Source organism: Balaenoptera acutorostrata, chromosome 17 (assembly GCF_949987535.1).
Source record: "Balaenoptera acutorostrata chromosome 17, mBalAcu1.1, whole genome shotgun sequence".
Lineage (NCBI taxonomy): Eukaryota > Metazoa > Chordata > Mammalia > Artiodactyla > Balaenopteridae > Balaenoptera > Balaenoptera acutorostrata.
Genome location: NC_080080.1, coordinates 43,151,102 through 43,168,245, shown reverse-complemented (window position 1 = coordinate 43,168,245; position 17,144 = coordinate 43,151,102).

The window sequence follows — 17,144 nt, the reverse complement described above, 5'->3', positions numbered from 1 at the left end:
TTCTTGGAAAGTTCCAATTTTCCAAGACTGAACTAGGAAGAATTAGAAAATATAAACAAACCTATCACAAGTAATGAAATTGAAACCGTAATTAAAAATCTTCCAACAGGGCTTCCCTGGTGGCACAGTGGTTGAGAGTCTGCCTGCTAGTGCAGGGGACGTGGGTTCGAGCCCTGGTCTGGGAGGATCCCACATGCCGCAGAGCAGCTAGGCTCGTGAGCCACAACTACTGAGCCTGCGCGTCTGGAGCCTGTGCTCCGCAACAAGAGAGGCCACGATAGTGAGTGGCCCGCACATCGCGATGAAGAGTTGCCCCCGCTTGCCGCAACTAGAGAAAGCCCTAGCACAGAAACGAAGACCCAACATAGCAACCAATCAGTCAATTAATCAATCAATCAATCAATAAATCTTTAAAAAAAAAAAAAAGTCTTCCAACAAACAAAAGTCCAGGACCAGAGAGCTTCACAGGCAAATTCTATCAAACAGTTAGAAATGAGCTAACACCAATCCTTCTCAAACTCTTCCAAAAAATTGCAGAGGCAGAAACACTCCCAAATTCATTCTACAAAGCCACCATCACCCTGATACCAAAACCAGAAAAAGATATCACAAAAAAAGAAAATTATAGACCAATATCACTGATGAACACAGATGCAAAAATCCTGAACAAAATACTAGCAAAAAGAATCCAACAACACATTAAAAGGATCATGATCAAGTGGGATTTATCCCAGGGATGCAAGGATTCTTCAATATACGCAAATCAATCAACATGATACACCATATTAACAAATTAAGGAATAAAAACTATATGATCATCTCAGTAGATGCAGAAAAAGCTTTTGACAAAATTCAACACCCATTTATGATAAAAACTCTCCAGAAAATGGGCATAGAGGGAACCTACCTCAACATAATAAAGGTCATATGTGACAACCCCACAGCAAACGTCATACTCAATGGTGAGAAACTGAAAGCATTTCCACTGAGATCAGGAAAAAGACAAGGATGTACACTCTCGTCACTTATTCAACTTGGTTATGGAAGTCCTAGCCACGGCAATCAGAGAAGAAAAAGAAATAAAAGGAATACAAATTGGAAAAGAAGTAAAACTGTCACAGTTTGCAGATGATATGATACTATACATAGAGAATCCTAAAGATGCCACCAGAAAACTACAGAACTAATCAATGAATTTGGTAAGGTTGTAGGATTCAAAATTAATGCACAGAAATCTCTGGCATTCCTATACACCAACACTGAAAAATCAGCAAGAGAATTTAAGGAAACAATCCCATTTACCATCACAACAAAAAGAATAAAATACCAAGGAATAAACCTACCTAAAGAGGTAAAAGTCCTGTACTCAGAAAACTATAAGACACTCATAAAAGAAATCAAAGACAACACAAAGAGATGGAGAGGTATACCATGATCTTAGATGGGAAGAATCAACATTGTGAAAATGACTATACTACCCAAAGCAATCTACAGATTCAATGCAATCCCTATCAAACTACCAATGGTACTCTTCACAGAACTAGAACAAAAAATTTTACAATTTGTATGGAAACACAAAAGACCCCAAATAGCCAAAGCAAACTTGAGAAAGAAAAACGGAGCTGGAGGAATCAGACTCCCCAAATTCCAACTATACCACAAGCTACAGTAATCAAGACATTAGGAATAAAGACACAGACCTACTAGAGAATGGACTTGGGGATGTGGGGAGGGGGTGGGGTGGGATATGGCAGGGTGAGGGAGTGTCATGGACATATATACACTACCAAGTGTAGAGTGGATAGCTAGTGGGGGGCAGCCGCGCGGCGCAGGGAGATCAGCTCGGTGCTTTGTGACCACCTGGAGGGGTGGGATGGGGAGGGTGGGAGGGAGGGAGATGCAAGAGAGAAGAGAAATGGGAACATATTGTATATGTATAACTGATTCACTTTGTTATAAAGCAGAAGCTAACACACTATTGTAAGGCAATTATACTTCAATAAAGATGTTAAAAAAAAAAAAAAGACATTATGGTACTGGCACAAAAACAGAAATATAGATCAATGGTATAGGATAGAATGCCCAGAGATAAACCCACACACATATGGTCACCTAATTTATGACAAAGGAAACAAGAACATACAATGGAGAAAAGACAGTCTCTTCAATAAGTGGTGATGGGAAAACTGGACGGCTACATGTAAAAGAATGAAATTAGAACACTACCTAACACCATACACAAAAATAAACTCAAAATGGATTAAAGACCTAAATGTAAGACCAGACACTATAAAACTCTTAGAGGAAAACATAGGAAGAACACTCTTTGACATAAACCACAGCAAGATCTTTTTTGACCCACCTCCTAGAGTAATTGAAATAAAAACAAAAATAAACAAATGGGACTTAATTAAATTTAAATGCTTTTGCACAGCAAAGGAAAACATAAACAAGACCAAAAGACAACCCTCAGAATGGGAGAAAATATTTGCAGATGAAATGATGGACAAAGGATTAATCTCCAAAATATACAAAAAGCTCATGGTGCTCAATATCAAAAAACAAACAATCCAATTAAAAAATGGACAGAAGACCTAAAAAGACATTCCAACAACGGAGACATACAGATGGCCAAGAGGCACATGAAAAGATGCTCAACATCACTAATTATTAGAGAAATGCAAATCAAAATTACAATGAGGTATCACCTCACACCGGTCAGAATGGCCATTATCAAAAAAGCTAGAAACAATAAATGCTGGCAAGGGTGTGGTGAAAAAGGAACCTTACTGCACTGTTGGTGGAAATGTAAATAGATACAACCACCATGGAAAACAGTTTTGAGGGTCCTTAAAAAACTAAAAATAGAACTACCATATGACCAAGCAATCCCACTACTGGGCATATACCCTGAGAAAACAATTCAAAAAGAGACATGTACCACAGTGTTCATTGCAGCACTATTTACAATAGCCAGGACATGGAACCAACCTAAATGTCCATCAACAGATGAATGGATAAAGAAGATATGGCATATATATACAATGGAATATTACTCAGCTATAAAAAGAAATGAAACTGAGTTATTTGTAGTGAGGTGGATGGACCTAGAGTCTGTCATACAGAGTGAAATAAGTCAGAAAGAGAAAAAGAAATACCATATGCTAATGCATATATATGGAATCTTAAAAAAAAAAAAAGGTTCTGAAGAACCTAGAGGCAGGACAGGAATAAAGACACAGACATAGAGAATCAACTTGAGGACACGGGGGAGGGGGTAGGGTAAGCTGGGACAAAGTGAGAGAGTAGCATTGACATATATACACTACCAAATGTAAGATAACTGGTGGGAAGAAGCTGCATTTCATGGGGAGATCAGCTTGGTGCTTTGTGACCACCTAGAGGGGTGGGATAGGTAGCGTGGACGGGAAACACAAGAGGGAGGGGATATGGGGATATATGCAAACATATAACTGATTCACATTGTTATACAGCAGAAACTAACACAACATTGTAAAGCAATTATATTCCAAGAAAGACGTTAAAAAATAAAATAAAACAAACTTATGATTACCAAGGGGTAAAGGGGGGAGGGATAAATTGGGAGACTGGGATTGACATATACACACTACTTATATAAAATAGATAACTAATAATGACCTTCAGTAGAGCACAGGGAACTCTACTCAATACTCTGTAATGACCTATATGGGAAAAGAATCTTAAAAAGAGTGGATATATGTATATGTAAAACTGATTCACTTTGCTGTACACCTGAAACTAACACAACATTGTAAATCAACTATACTGCAATAAAAATTTTTAAAAATCATTTAAAAAAAAGCAAATACTGTACACTAATGCATATATATGGAATATTTTTTTTTTAAAAGTGGTACCGGTGAACCTAGTTGCAGGGCAGGAATAAAGACGTAGACATAGAGAATGGACTTGAGGACACAGGGTGGGAAGGGGAAGCTGGGGCGATGTAAGAGTAGCATCAACATATGTACACTACTGAATGTAAAATAGCTAGCTAGTGGGAAGTAGCAGCATAGCACAGGGAGATCAGCTTGGTGCTTTGTGATGACCTAGAGGGGTGGGATAGGGAGGATGGGAGGGAGGCTCAAGAGGGAGGGGATATGGGGGTATATGTATGCATATGACTGATTCACTTTGGTGTACAACAGAAACTAACACAGTATTGTAAAGCAATTATACTCCAAGAAAGATTTATTAAAAAAAAAATAGGGGCTTCCCTGGTGGCACAGTGGTTGAGAATCTGCCTGCCAATGCAGGGGACATGGGTTCGAGCCCTGGTCTGGGAAGATCCCACATGCCGCAGAGCAGCTGGGCCCGTGAGCCACAACTACTGAGCCTGCGCATCTGGAGCCTGTGCTCCACAACAAGAGAGGCCGTGATAGTGAGAGGCCCGCGCACTGCAATGAAGAGTGGCCCCTGCTTGCCACAACTAGAGAAAGCCCTCGCACAGAAACGAAGACCCAACACAGCCATAAATAAAAATAAATAAATAAATTTAAATAGCACTTGGCAAACAAAGAGAGGGAAGAAAAATATAGTTATAAAAAAAAAAGTATAGTTGATTTACAATGTTGTGCCAATCTCTGCTGTACAGCAAAGTGAATTAGTTTTACACATATATACATTCTTTTTTTAATATTCTTTTCCATTATGGTTTATCCCAGGAGACTGGTTATAGTTCCCTATGTTGTACAGTAGGACCTTGGTGTTTATTCATTCTAAATCTAATAGTTTGCATCTACTAACCCCAAATTCCCAGTCCATCCCTCTCCGTCCCCCCTCCCCCTTGGTAACCACAAGTCTGTTCTTTATGTCTGTGAGTCTGTTTCTGTTTTGTAGATAGGTTCATTTGTGCCATATTTTAGATTCCACATATAAGTGATATCATATGATATTTTTCTTTCTCTTTCTGACTTACTTCACTTAGTACGATAATCTCTAGTTGCATCCACGTTGCTGCAAATGACATTATTTTGTTCTTTTACATGGCTGAGTAGTATTCCATTGTGTATATGTACCACATCTTTATCCATTCGTCTGTCGATGGACATTTAGGTTGTTTCCATGTTTTGGCTATGGTAAATAGTGCTGCTATGAACATAGGGGTGCCTGTATCTTTTTGAATTATTATGTCCAAATATATGCCCAGGAGTGGGATTGCTGGATCATATGGTAATTCTATTTTTAGTTGGTTTTTTTTTAACTTTATTGGAATATAATTGCTTTACAATGGAGTGTTAGTTTCTGCTGTAAAACAAAATGAATTAGCTATACATATACATATATCCCCATATCTCCTCCCTCTTGCATCTCCCTCCCACCCTCCCTATCCCACCCTTCTAGGTGCTCATAAAGCACTGAGCTGATCTCCCTGTGCTATGTGGCTGCTTCCCACTAGCTATCTATTTTACATTTGGTAGTGTATACATGTCCATGCCACTCTCTCACTTTGTCCCAGCTTACCCTTCCCCCTCCCTGTGTCCTCAAGTCCATTCTCTACATCTGCATCTTTATTCCTGTCCTGCCCCTAGGTTCTTCAGAAACTTCTTTTTTTTTTTTTTAGATTCCATATATATGTGTTAGCATAGGGTATTTTTTTTTCTCTTTCTGACTTATTTCACTCTGTATGACAGACTCTAGGTGCATCCACTATTATTAGTTTTTTAAGGAACTTCCATACTGTTATCCATAGTGGCTGTACCAATTTACATTCCCACCAACAGTGTAGGAGGGTTCCCTTTTCTCCACACCCTCTCCAGACTTTATCATTTGTAGATATTTTGATGATGGCCATTCTGACTGGTGTGAGGTGGTACCTCACTGTAGTTTTGATTTGCATTTCTCTAATAATTAGTGACGTTGAGCATCTTTTCATGTGCATACTGGCCATCTGTATGTCTTGTTTGGAGAAATGTCTATTAAGGTCTTCTGCCCATTTTTTGGTTGGGTCATTTGTTTTGTTGTTGTTGAGTTGTATAAGCTGTTTATATATTTTGGAGATTAAGCTCTTGTCGGCCACATCATTTGCAAATATTTTCTCCCATTCTGTAGCTTGTCTTTTCATTTTTTTTGTTTTTCTTTAATGGTTTCCTTTGCTGTCAAAAAGCTTGTAAGTTTGATTAGGTTCCATTTGTTTATTTTTGTTTTTATTTCTATTGCCTTGGAAGACTGACCTAAGAAACCATTGGCATGGTTTATGCCAGAGAATGTTTTGCCTTTGCTCTTTTCTAGGAGTTTTATGGTGTCATGTCTTATGTTTAGTCTTTAACCATTTTGAGTTTATTTTTGTGCATGGTGTGAGGGTGTGTTCTAACTTCATTGATTTACATGCAGTTGTCCACCTTTCCCAGCAGCACTTGTTGAAGAGACTGTCTTTTTCCCATTTTATGTTCTTCCCTCCTTTGCTGATTTATTTCTGGGCTCTCTATTCTCTTCCATTGATCCATATGTCTGTTTTTGTACCAATACAACACTGTTTTGATTACTGTAGCTTCATAGTATTGTCTGAAGACTGGGAGTGTTATACTTCCTGCTTTGTTTTTGTTCCTTGGATTGCTTTGGCAATTCTGGGTCTTCTATGGTTCCATATAAATTTTTGGATTATTTATTCTAGTTCTGTGAATAATGTCATTGGTAATTTGATAGAGATCACATTAAATCTGTAGATTGCTTTAGGTAGTACTGCCATTTTAACAATATTAATTCTTCCAATCCAAGAGCATGGGACATCTTTCCATTTCTTTGAATCCTCTTAATTTCCTTTTATAATGTTTCTCAACATATAAGTCTTTCACCTCCTTGGTCAGGTTTATCCCCAGGGTTTTTTTTCTTTGGTGCATTTTTAAAAGGTTTTTTTTTTTTTTTTTTTACATTCTCTTTCTGATATTTCATTGTTATTGTAAAGAAATGCAACCAATTTCTGAATGTTAATCATGTATCCTGCTACGTTGCTGAATTCATTTATTAGATCTAGTAGTTTTTGTGTGGAGTCCTTAGTGATCTGCATAGAGCGACAATTTTACCTCTCCCCTTCCAATTTGGATATCTTTTATTTCTTTTTCTTGCCTGATTGCTGTGGCTAGGACTTCCAATACTATGTTGAATTGATGTGGTGAGAGTAGGCATCTTTGTCTTGTTCCAGATTTTCATGGGAAGGCCAAAGCATCAGGTCTTAATGAAGCTAGTAGCCCAACCACTTCCATTTACCCAAATCATAGGTATTTTCCTCCATTTGAAAGGCTATCTGATTGTCTATCTGTCCCTAGCAGCATCAGCGTGCTAATGGTCACAGCAAGTAAGTCATTAGTATCTCAAGCTGGAATTTCAGAAATGATTTCATAGAGTGTCATAGGATATGATTAATTTGATACACAACAAAGTAAATTGGGAAACATTAACTCTCTTTAAGAATGAAGCACAAATAATAAAATTAAAATTGATCTATAGAAGAGAACAATTGACTGCTAGAAATAGTATTTTACAGTCAGTTCTCAACTATCCATATTCAGAAAAAGTGGCACAGATAACTGAACACAGCAGTTAATTTTTAAATAGTATTTGTCTTTAGAACCTTTTATTTATTTATTTGCACCAAAGTTACCTTTCTAATAATGTTTTGCTTATATTAACTTTTAAATGAGGATGTAGCACCCTAACAAGCAGCAACTGATTACATAGATGACCCATAGTCATACTAGGTAAGAGTAGGAAGTCAAATGAGAGATTAAAATTTTACTATGCATTACATTTTCCAAACTCAAATAATTGAGAATGAGCTCTAAGTTTCTTGAATATGACCTCTTCAGCAACTGCTCTGACCTTCCAGTTATACATGCCTGTGTGGGCCTCTCAATCTTCTGTATTTCTTCATAACACTTACCACTTCACATATAATTATATGCTCAATCTCTGTTTTCCACCCTCAAGCACGAACTCCAAAGAGGCAGAACAGAGTCTGCCTTGTTCTGTATTTTATCCCCAACATCTTGAAAGTTCATTGATACACAGTAGGTGTTCAACAAAAGTTTGTTCATTGAATGAATAAAATCTTCATCATTCTTCTAAATCATCTATGAAAAAATGAGAAATAACTATTTAACATTATACAGAATACATGATCATGTCCCCATGAGAAAGCCTGATCCAGGATGGAGGCTCTGTGGACCCCAGTGGTCTTGTTCACTGCTGTGCACCAGCTTGGGTCACAGTCCTTGATAGATTGTAGGTTCTCAGAAAGTAGAATCAAGTTAGTAGGCCTATGAGCCCCACTCACCCAAATTATAGGTGTTTTTCTCCCATTTAAGAGGCTATCTCACTTGTGTCCCCAGGCATTGCAGCATCAATCAGCTAACAGTCACAGAAACTGTTTGGGACAATGAACAAGAAGAACCAAGAAAAAGTTGCAAGACTGACTGTGCATATCTTTCCCACCAAGTTGCAGAGAGACAAAAGGGAGATGTGATAGTTTTAATTTTAGAGAGGGCTGGTAGGGCTGAGAGTTAACAAAGCTTTGCCCAACTAGGAAGAGAACCTGGGGCTCCTGATGTTTATTTCAATGGTAAAGTCATTAGTTTTCTCTCCCTCTCTCTCTCTCTTCCATTCCCCCTCTGTCTACAGCTGGCCTAATCTCTACTTATCTGTACTTCCATCATCTTCCTTGGGCACATCAGTACTTTAAAATATGTGCAACCAATCTCTCAAAGTATTCTTTTGTTACTTTTAATTTTTTGTTACTATCCCACCCTAATGTTTCCCTCACATACAGTGTTCAGAAAGGTAACCTTGCCATTAGAATAAGGGTGGTCAGTGATATACTACATATTTCTGCTGTGAGATTCAGAGATGGAAGAAAGAGTGGGGGACTTGAAAACAAGTCAATACAGGTCGCATAACACAGCCCTACACAGCAAAATGAATGCACGTGAAACTTCCATCTGTCCCAACAACCATGGAGACCACCTAGTGCAGTGTCTTCATTTTACAAATCAGGGACACTGAGGCCCAGAGGGACAAAATGACCATAAAATTTCAGAACTCACGTGAGATCTCAAAAGTCATCTGATAACAAGGGAAACATTTTCTCTTTGTGGCAACACTGTAATTCAACGGATGGCCCCTTCCCTTCAGTATGTAAATAGACAAAGTCAACCCAATATTGAAAAAGTAAAATACAAAAGGATGAAAGCTTCTCCCTCAAGCAACCATCCTATGTATCCTAACTTTCATAACCAAACTCCTAGAAATAGAATTTGGCACTTACTGGTTTTATTTTCTCCCCTCAATTCCTCTTCAGAATCCCCACGCACTCTCTCAACTCTTGTCCAGCTGCTAAGGGATCCACTCCAGATTCCAGCACTTAATTTATTCCTTCTCCTCCAGGATATCTGCGTTCACTTTTCCTCTTGGGAGGAGACGGTGGGTGGCCAAAAGCCTAAGAAACAATTCTAAAAACCTCTCAATTAAGTAAAATAATATTTATTACTTTTAACCTAAAGGACTCTTGTTTCAACAGAATACAATTTCACATCTGTGCAGATGGAGCCCAACTGATGGAAGACTCAGTAGATTGGTGGAGTTTTGATAAAATCATCTTCTTCCTGGTGTTTGAATGGTCCTATTCTCCTGCTATATGCAGCCAAGAAGAGTAAGTCAGAGCCTGGTGCTGTAGTGATGAGCTGGCACGTGGATCTTGCATTCTCGTGCCCCAAATGAACAATAATTTCTTTATTCAATCCAATTTTCTAACTTTTGCAAAATAGGCAGGATATCAGTCAAAATGAATCCTGACCAATTATTCACATCATTCAAATCACGTGACATCCTTGCTCTATCAATTGCCATGAGGTTGGGAAGAAAAGGACAGGTCAGTTCTTGATTAGAAAAGTCTGGGCTTTGCTGTTGGTATTGCCACAATCACCAGCAGCCTTAGTGACAGAGGGAGATAAAGAAATGTCTCAGCCTGGAAACAGAACCTGGACAGGGGTGCTTTATTTGAAAAGTGGAGTCCAGAGGCAGTGAGAGTTAATGAAAGGGGAATGTGACAGGGCAGGTTTGGGAAGCCACAGCGTGTCACTGCACTGACCACCGCTTTACCAAAGCAACAAATACACACAGCTGGTGGCTCAGCAGGTGCAGCTACTCAGCCACCTGGGATGTCTCCAGATGGGCTGTGCAGAGAAGCTACTCAAAGCAGTTCCTTCAAGGAGGAAGGAGAGGAAATTTTTCTGTTCAGCTCCTTCCCATCTTCAGTCTCCCAGCTTCACCACACAGGGAGTTCCTTCCCCAAATTCCAAGTCAGGTCACCCAACTCCCTCAATGGCTGCTGAAAAAGCCCATCCCAGTGATGCAGTGACCTGCTGCAACCAAGCCTGGATATGGCTGAGGAGCCAGAGACCCCAGGGGTACAGCTGGCCAGCCTCAGGTGGCAAAACTGGACAGGCCCACACAGAACCAATCAGTCTCATTAGCAGCTGAGGGCCTGGAAAGTAGGTGAGGTCTGGAGAATCTGATGAAGTATATAAGATTATACTATACAACAGGAGTTGGGATTAAAATCATATCCAAAGCACAGAAATATATCCTCCTTCTTCAACTTTTACCAAATATCTCTTTGTGCTTCGAGCCTGGACTATGTCCCTAATGACAAAAGTATAGTAAACATGCCAACCTAGGCATCCCAAAGGCTCAAACCAAATCATGTGTTATGTATCTGGGTGTGAGAGAGTGTTTGTGTGCCTTCTAATCCCTTGAAAAAGAACTTGTGGTCTACTGTGAAGGCCACCAATGAGCTCCTAAGCACTAAATGCAATGAGTACCTTTCAGTGTTTACTTAACTTGATCTCTTTACAATATTTCACACAGCTGAACCTTTTTTCAATGTGAAACTTTTTCATCCCTTGGATTCCAAACCTGGTTCTTTTCTGACTCTCCTCTTCCTTTTTAGTCTCCTTTGGTGGGTACTTTTCTTCTGCTGACCCTGTGAAAGCTGGTCTTCCCTGGGTCTCCTTTCTCAGCCTGATGCCCTTTAGTCTACGTGTTCTTTCTGGGGAAACTTATCTGTATCATTGCCTAAAACAGCTCCTCTGCACTAAGGATTCCCGAAGCTCCGGACTTATAAGACGCAATCCTGGCTCTTTATAGGGAAAAAAACAAAAGACATCAATTACTAGGACAGAGTGTAGGACAGAGTGCTGTCCTGGAAGGTGCTATGATAGCATTTGCACATGGAGCACACTCAGTCTGAAAAATTTGCCTCAACTGAGTTGAAAGGATAAGAAGGAATTGCTTTGAAGATGAGAAGGAGAAAATTCAGGAAAAAAATATCCCCCAAGAAACAGAGGCCTGAGAGAGCATGGAATCAGAGAAGAAGCAATGACTCTGAAAGGAGAGTGTGAACAATCTACAGAGACATCACTGGAAAGGCAAGCAAGGGAGGGTCATAGAGGCCTTACATGCCAGGCCACAGCATCTGGACATCATCTCAACAGCAGGATCAAGGCAGGGTCACTTTTTTATTTTCTAAATATTCCTGTGTGAAGACTGTGGTTTGGAGGAAACACCATGCAGGATGGAGACCAGCTAGGAGACTGTTGCCACAACCCAAGCAAGACACTCTAAACGATTAGGAGTTTGGCAACAATGATCTTTGGTTTTCCCATCTACAGTAAATTGCACAAGGCAAATTCTGAGCTAATTCCAACATTTTTGTCTATATAATTATGGACAATGAATTGCTTTCTTAATTTTCAAACATTTACTTGATCTTTGGGTATTCCAGGCAATTGTTCCTTCAGGGCTCTCCAGCAACTCTGAGAGATTAAAATTATTTATAACTGTCCAAATCACATTTTTCTCTAGAAGCTCCTTATGAATTTTTAAATTTATTAAATAATATTTATTGAACAGATACAAGAGAAAAAGTCCCCTGTCAGTTACTGTGAGTTATACAAAGATGAGTAACACCCAAGTCCCCAGGAAGTCACAGTTTAGTAGGAAAGAGTCAGAAAGAGCATCAGTTGTGAATCAGGACAGAAGAGAGAAGGACCAAGATAGAGGTTCCAGCAGTGGGACATGCTTGACTGCTGAGGAGGAAGTATGTAGCTATGTTTGGGAAGTTTGGATTAGGCAAGACCTTGAAATGACTAGGATCTCAATTAAGCAGGGATGAAGGGACAGGTGTCTCTGACAAAGTCCCAGGAGCATGACTTCACTGTTAATTGGCTAGGCTTAGTCAAAGTAGAACGTGTGCAGAGGGACCTAGTGAAGGAAAGAAAAATGGTGGACAGATCAGGAAGACCTGAAGATCCAGGTTCAGGCCATGCCAGTTGAGCAGTTTGAGCAGACATCTTCTGGAGCAACTGTGGTCCCCATGACAGCATTCCACAAAGCCATTTGCAATGTGCCAACTCAGCAAATTATTCCTACAACTGTTTGCGTTGAAGCAAATTGAATCTATCTTCACTTTGAGAGCACTGCCTTCTTCTTCTTGACCCAAAGAAGACAAGAGTTTCCTCAGTAGCAGCAGTCTGGGCAAATATCTAGATGCATTCTCAGATGTTCCCAGTCCCCTCACGGCACCTGAATATGAGCCAGCTTGAGTGAGCATGCAGGGTTGTCTAGATATGTATTTCTTTTCACTGAGAGGAACCTCCATTACTTTAGACTTTAGAGGACAGGGCTGCTATTTTATGAAGCCTGTATGAAGTCAAAGTTTCCTAATAAAACATCAATATGTAACCTACTTAAGTCCAAGGGGCCAAAAGCTAAAATACACTAGTGAAGGGACAAGTTAATTTGTTAAACTAACATCCTAAATTGAATTGACTGAGGAGATCTAGAAATAAGATCAAGAAGACTTATCCCCTTTAAGGGAAACTTGAGGAACCCCACCTCAAAGGTATGGCAAAAGAGAGAGCGAGAGAGAGAACAGAAACTAGGGACCAAGAACAAAGTCTTTAATAAGGGCCAAAACAATATACTCCAGACTGTTCCAGACCAAAAAAAAAAAAAAAGAAAAGAAAACTGTTTAAAATTAAATGATGTTATGCACACTGTTGTGCTTCTTTATTCAGCAGCTTTGGCAAGACATAGAAATATTTTGTCTCCTAATTTGATTGTATAATCTACCTACTTCATCAAATGTTAAGGTTGTGGAAAAAAAAGTCACATTACGTTCTCATTGTTAATTTATACCTATCCTAGATTTGTGTCTGTTTTCTTTGTTTGTGTGTTTGTGTATTTATTTTTCACAGTTTCTTCATCTATTTACCATAATTGTGCTTTCTTGTCAGAGAAGAGTCTTTACTATTTTCAGCTTATTTCTTGCTTCTTGTTAATCCTTTCCTTTTCCTGTGTCTCACCTGCCCTCCTCTTCCCAAGGCCAAAATGGTGGACAGGAGGCAAGTAAAAAGGAACAAGGAAAGATGTCGTGGTAAGCATGCCGTTAGAAATGGTTCCTATCTTTCCTCATGCGTTTGGAATTTAGAGCTATTTGCTCCATCTTTTCTGTCACCTCCCAGTGTGTTTATGACCTCATGTGAGTGCAGAATGAGACACGGAAGTTGAGCAAACTAGACCACGTTCTACATGGCACACTGTTCTTTTTATTCTGGTACATAGGAACCATAGGAGTTAAAGGTTTCTGTATTAGTTTCCTGTGGCCATTATACATAACAAGTTATACCACAAACCTGGTGCTTAAAACAATAAAAATTATTTTCTCACAGTCCTGCAGGCCGAAAGTCCAAAATCAAGGTTTCCACCCAGCCACACTCCCTCAGGAGGCTCTGGGGAGAATCCTTCCTTACCTCTTCCAGCTTCTGGTGGCCACTGGCTTTTCCCGACTTCCTGTGGCTGTGGCCGTATCATTCCAATCTCTTCTGTGTCTTCACATTGCCTTATCCTCTGTGTCCTTTCTTCTGTCTCAAATCTCCCTCTGCCTTTCTCTCATAAGGACATCATAAGGATTTAGGGCACACCACATAATCCAAGATGATCTCTTTATCTCAAGATCCTTGACTTACATTTGCAATGATGCTTTTTCCAAATAAGGTAACATCCATAGATTTCAGGAATTAGGATGTGAGCATATCTTTTTGGAGGCCACCATGCAAAGCACTACAGGGCCCACAGAGATAGAGGTAACTTTCATGATGGCCACCAGGGCCCTGCCTCAAAGAATCAACCATTCTCCCAACCAGTGCCCACAAATATCATCCCAAGTCTAAGTCAAAGCACTAAATTGGTTAATGTGTTTCTAAGAAAAGCAAATGGCAGTCTGCTCCTATTTGACAATTTAGACAAAGGCTATGAAATACCTGATGAGCAATTCTTTCAGCAGAAGGTAGGACTTTTGGACACTAGGATTTAGGTACTTTATTTACATGCCACTTATAAACTATTTTATTATGTATAGGCTATTGTTGGTATGAAGTCTTTTGGAAAGAAATATGCTCAAAATGGTAACATTTTACCTCAGAAATGACATAGAACACTTTGCCTTCATGTACATTACATTTCAAAAGAAGGTAGATATTATCCTGTCTTGTATCAAATGACCTTAAGATTTGTTTTGAAACTGTAATATAAAACATCTCTTTCTCTGGCTCTAATCCAATTTCTCTGAGTGATGTGTAAACCTTAAAATTGTTTGTAGCTCTGCGTCGGTATCCATTACTTTTGAAATGACCCCTACATTTCACATTCTATATAACGTTTTCCTGTCTTCTCTGGGAATTGCAAAAGATCCTTCATAGACACACTAATTGCTTGTGACATCCACAGCCCTTTTGAACACTGGCGTTTTCTTGGTGAATCAGTAAATACTCTGTTATTTGGAGGACACATTGTTGCAAAACACCTTGCCTGAATCTTGCTTTCTACTTAAACAACATAATCACACCAGGCCAAGTTATAGTTTCACTGCTGCCCGGACATATTGTATTCAATAGAGATTGGGTGTTGCAGTAGCTTCAGAAACAACTCAGTCAAAGTACAAGTAATGATTTCTTTTGTGGGTATATTAATCTCACAGAAACTAAGCATTGCATTTTAGACAATAAGGCTTGCAAAAGATCTCTCAAATCTATATTTTTTAAATGCTTTATATTATGTTCTTCCAAAACACACCTTACTTCATTGACCTTCAAGCACATTAACCTCTGCAGGGAGATTTCTTGAAATCCATATTTTGTGCATAAAATCTCTAATTCAGCATTTAGTGAGTAAATAGATTGATTGGTGCTAAAACGTCAGCAAATCATCCATTTCTGACAGTAGATGTGCTGAATGACAAAGAAGAGCATTAAGCTTGTCTTAAAAGAAAATGCAATGTGGCTAAAAACACTGGCACAGTGGTTAAGAATCCGTTTACCAGTGTAGGGGACACGGGTTTGAGCCCTGGCCCAGGAAGATCCCACATGCTGCGGAGCAACAAAGCCCATGTACCACAACTACTGAGCCTGCGCTCTAGAGCCCACGAGCCACAACTACTGAGCCTGTGTGCCACAACTACTGAAACCCTTGCTTCTAGAGCCCATGCTCCGCAACAAGAGAAGCCACCACAGTGAGAAGCTCACGCACTGCAACGAAGAGTAGCCCCTGCTCGCCGCAACTAGAGAAAGCCTGCGTGCAGCAACAAAGACCTAACACAGCCAAAAATAATTAATTAATCAATTAATTTTTTAAAAATTAAAAAAAAAAAACACTGGTACATCCAAGGCAAATGTTCAAAAAATAAGCACTCTTTAACGCTCCAATATCTGATTTACAATGATTCCCAAATGTAAATCGTAGGTTGCAATCTGTCACCAGCACCATTACGATACTCAGCTCTGTTTTCCACCACCCTGGCTACAGTCTCTAACTTTTCCTTCATGGCCATGAGATAAATACTCTCATTTCCCCAACCTCTTCTCCTCACTCTCCTGTTTCTTGCCTTTCACCCCTCACAGCTGGGTGAATTTGAAACAGGTCTTCTTTTTTCTTAATGGGAATATATTTAACATATAAACATTGTGTGAGTTTAAAGTGTACAACACGTTAATTTGATACATTTCTGTATCGCAATATGATTGCCCTTATAGCATTAGCTAACACCTCCACTCATGAAATAATTATCATTTCTATTTTGTGGTGGGAATAATTCACATCTAGTACCTTCTTAAGTTTGATGTTTATAATATGGTGTTGTGGTCTGCAGTCACTGTGCTGTGTGTTACATCTCCAAGACTTAGTTATCTACTGGTTGTATGTCAGGCCTTCTTTCTGAAGTGTCCACACACCCTCATCTCTCCATCCCTTCCTTCAACTCTTTCTCTATTACTTCAGAAATTTTTCATACTTTTTTCTTCTTACTTTGTTCCATTTATGTGTCAAATAAAAAGACTATAGTCAAGACTGTGAAGCATAAGTGTAGCATCCATGACATCACTAAATCAAGGGAAAGGAAAGCCATATATTTAGACACAAAACATGGCATAATAAGGGATCAGCACCTCAACCGCTAAGCTCCTTGAAACACCCGCAAAGGCTTCTGTCTCTAACTTAATGTCATATGTTCTTCTGGTTTGACCAATTTGCTTCTAGTGCTGACATTCAATTAAATTCAAAACTATTTCTTACCTATTTTCAAGTTTTCCGTTTTGTGCTTTAGCACTATACATGATGGCTTTCTCTCTCTCTTTTTTTTAATTGCAAATATATAGTGACTAATTTCACTGTACTAATAAGGCTTTGCAAGCTTTCAAATTAGTTCCATCACATTTGGGATATTTTTCCTATCAATAGACTCACTCAAGATGCAAATTAATGCCTCTATTGTGACCCACTGTAAGTTGACAACTGTATGAGTATTTTCCCCACAGACAAACCTCATCTCTCTGATGCTGTAACTAAGACCAAGAGTTGCTCATTTGGGTTCTAGATTTCCTGCTCTCAAAATGGAAAGAGTTAATAATTTCAAAGATTTAGAATTCTTTAAACCCCTTTCAATTTATTTTCTCTTCCTTGTCACCATGTAGGCAAACCAAATGCTCTAAATCTACTTAAAAGATGATACTTCATCAGAAATCTTGGGGTTTGGGGGAGGGAGGAGATATAGTTAA